Source organism: Poecilia reticulata, linkage group LG7 (genome assembly GCF_000633615.1).
Source record: "Poecilia reticulata strain Guanapo linkage group LG7, Guppy_female_1.0+MT, whole genome shotgun sequence".
NCBI classification, from domain to species: Eukaryota; Metazoa; Chordata; class Actinopteri; order Cyprinodontiformes; family Poeciliidae; genus Poecilia; species Poecilia reticulata.
In genome coordinates, this window is record NC_024337.1 from 17,955,767 (window position 1) to 17,959,828 (window position 4,062).

Here is a 4,062-nt window from a genome sequence, read left to right on the forward strand (position 1 = left end):
CTTATTTCAAGTGTACTTACATTTGAACTAGAAAATACACCAAACTTTGTAAGATTGTGTGTTTTTTCAGTATTTGTATTTTGCTGTATTTTTTACTGGCTTTGTTTTACAGTTTATCACATCAAATCAAAAAAACATTGAAGTTTTTGCTTGTAACGTAACAACATGTGAACCAGTTTAAAAGGGATGGGATCCTGTTATACACTCCAGTGGTGAGTGCATGCCAGTGTGATAAGGATAGCTGATGATGCAGGTACCGATGACGTCAGTCGGTGCCTATAAAGCGCTGGGAGCTGGTCAGTGTCCTGTCGTCCGTGTCCAAAGTTTAGAGCACACGGAAACTTAAACTCTGCCCACAGTTGTGACTCACTTCCTGTGCTGGAAACAGAGGGATGCCTCCTGCAGGGCGGGAGACAAAGACTCCCCTCCTGGTCACACTTTGACGCACAGCTGCTGGGAGATCATCTGGCTCACACCCAGGTTTAAACACGGCATTCACGCTTCGCCGGTGTCAAAGTCGTTTAAACTTAAGTAGGATCATTAAAAGATAAGCAAATAACCAAAAGCTTTGTGAGCCCTGCCGCCGTCGGCACTCCTCGCTGAACTTTATACGCTCAAACACCACATCTTCCCRTGTGTTTGTTTAACTGGACTGTCTTCCAGGGCGCTCTGGCTCAGAATACATTCCCAGTTTGCTTTTTTTGTCTTCAGTRCCYCSATCATGCGTCACAACCYTCCACAAAGATGAGAGGTGCTCAGAAGCGGCTTCAGTTTCAGGCTYGAGGCGCTGTTAACAGGATGGGTGTCTTTTACACCCAGCTGCCCCCCACCTCCTGTTTTGGTTGCTTTGTCACTGTTGTCATGAGTGCTTGTGCCAGCCAGGGAGGAATCCCGGGAATCTTTTTGGGCTGACCCAGCTCTCTTGTGGCGCTGAAAAGCGATGGTGACACAGTCCTAGTAGTAGGCCCCACTCCTCCAGCTTTAATAGTAAATTTCAGCTCCTGCTGATGCGTTAAGAATAGCCTGTGACTCTCACAGTGCTAAAGGGAAAAAAAAAACATTTGTGTAAAAAAAGTGTGAGTTCCCATCACAAAGTGCAGCTGAATTATTCAGCCAGGAGGAAAGTATTGGAGCAGCGTGTTAGACTTTGGCCTCAGGTATAAGCTGACTTTCTGTGAGAACTCAGATTCCCATGGAGCTTGTTGATAAAATAAGATATTCAAAGCTTTAACTTTAGATTTAAAGTGAGTTTCTGCTGCTGGTGTCTGAGCTGAGAAAACCTTTGATGCATATTGTAACTGGTTGTAAATAGATCAGTAGGTAATAATCTTTTTATATGGCTGCTTGTAAATGCTCCTCCCCTCCCACCACACATCACTGTCAGCATGGAGGCTGCCAAACAGATTTAAAACGAGCAAAACAAAAAGACATTGGAAATTTGGAAGGAAATTTTTGTCCTTCATATGAAGTTAGCAGAAGAAACGTATACAACAATCACATCATATGCTTCTAAATTTCTCTAAATCTTCCAAAACGCGTATCAAACTCGAGGCCCGTGGGCCAAATCTGGGCCGCCGTAGCTTTTTATGTGGTCCTCTAGATTCTAAGCTAAACACTGAATGYTCTTAAATGTTATGTTATCAATCAAATCAATGTAGCTTTTATCTATTTATTGCCAAATTATATCAATCAATCCCTCCAGTTTCTTGTGAATTATCGTGGAAATTCACGCAAAAATCAAAACATCCCCACACTTTTTTTGCACTAATACATAATTGGGAGTTTATTGCAGATTTTTCTCAAAAATTATCAAAAACYTTTCTACTTGTACTGAACAGCTGTCTCAKCTTTAATTGATGTCAGATTATAGTCCATGATCTAKACAGCAAGTTATAAAAAGTCAAATTTACTGTCATAAATAAGAGCAAATATTTCCTAATTAGTACCACAAACACTTTGAAAAATCTGAGAAAGTGTTATGAAATCCTGGACGAACTGAAAAGATGTTCAGTAACATTATTTAATTTAATAAATGTATTGATGTTTAAACAGTGTGTGAACAAGTTTTATCAATACATTCTGGCACAACCGGCCCTTTAAGAGCGTTCATGATCTGGATTTGGCCCAAAACGAAAACAAGTTTTACATCCCTCCTTTAAAATATCTCTGATTGGACTACAAGCTGATAAATTTAACTTAATTTATTTCATTAGGACAGTGCACATTATTCAACATTTCTACAATTCATGTCAATGTAAACATGCAGGAATTAACACAATAACTAATTTTCATCCTTATCCTGAGACAAGTAAGCAGAAAAAAAACAAAACTATTCGCTGTACAAATCACAAGACAGAACATTAAAAATAGTAAAAGAAATATTAGCAGAAGAAAAAATTACACAAAAAATAACTAACAGAAATAGTATAAAAACACAATATAAGACCCTCCGCTAACAGAGGAAGATGAGTAAACAACTGGTTTCCTTTCAACCAGTGACTGAGTTACCTTTTTCTTTTTTAAGCAGTTTTTAGTGTCTTTCATATATTGTGGTTATCTGTTATATGAATGCGTCTCTAGCAGATTAAAACTTTATCCTGTTTTCAATTTGAATGATAAATTTAATGTTTGATCATTAAGATCAAATTGGAAAGTAATGTGAATATCTCTGTATAACTGGATTAAACTGAATTAACTTTTCTTTCACCTGTTCTTGATGTGAAATAAACTGTATTGAATCATGAAGTTTGATTGTTTGTGTGGGACATGTTTCATAATTTGGAGCTCTCAAAGCTGCAGTACATAACTTTTATTTTAAAAATATGGTTTTAACATATTTGTTAAAGCAGTCACCATGTGATCACAGTATAAAATGAGACAGATGATCTGTGAAAAGATGGAGCTCCTCCAATCAGAGCCAGGAGGAGTGTCCTAGCGCTGTCAATAAACCTCATGAACATGCTGCTAAATGTGATAATAGCAGAGAAACATTGGTGGCCATGCTAATTAGCCTTAGCATTAATGGCAGGCTCTGCTAACAGGTAGAAGATAAATTGTAGCAGAGAGCAAGGGGTGGAGAAAAGGTGCTGCACACAGGATTGATTGGCAGCGCTAAGTCCCTCCTCTTGATTCTGATTGGTTGTTTCCAGTTAGGAGAAGGCAGAGGAGCTTGGCTTTTTTTTTTATCACACTTTATCTATCTTACATAATGTTACAACATAGTGACAGATTCAAAGAATATGTAAGAAAATAAGAAAAAAATCATAAAAGTTGCAGCTAATTCGACCAGGACAACATTTAAATAGTGCCCGCTATTAAATTTCAGCTTGGAGCCTCATGCAGGCAGGCATGGGTCGGCTGTGCTCCGCCAGCACTGACAGGGTTAATCACACCCATATGGTGCGCTGAGAGGTTTGGTCCAATGCTGCTGTGGGCCAACAGGAGAGGGAAGGCTGGGTGGGGGCAGAACAGAAGGGAGAGGACAGCGGGGCAGATCACTCTCCCAACACCTGCACCTGGTCACTTTGGTTCCCATTCAGTCACCAGTTCAAGTCCGCTTCTCCGATCCGTGGACCAACATCTTGGACACATCACCGATGGTTTAATGGGCAGAAACTTTTGGAGATTGTGGGACAAGCGTTCAGGGATCTGATGCCATTTTCTCTTTCTTTTCTTTTTATTGTTACGCAGAGGAATGCCTTCGGATAAAAGCGACTGATTCGGCATTGTTGTCTTTTTTTTTTTCCTCCCACGGAACTATCAGACCTTTCGGATTGTTTTATTCCTGCGCAGATCTGCTGCTGTAAGACATTGTTTTTTGTTTTGTTTTGTTTTGTTTTGTTTTGTTTCTTTTTTTTCTTTACCAGTTCGGTCTCCAAAGGCGCAAAACGCGCGGAATGCCGCGGTAACATCTCGCAAGTTGTGGCTGTTTTCGCAGAAATCAAAGGTAAGGACATTTAACTTAACCCTGGTTTAACTTTTAACTCGCGTTTGGTTACTCTGTAGCGCAGTCTGTGGTCCTTTAGAAAGCTGGAGTGCGCGTATTTGTCCCGGTTCCTATTT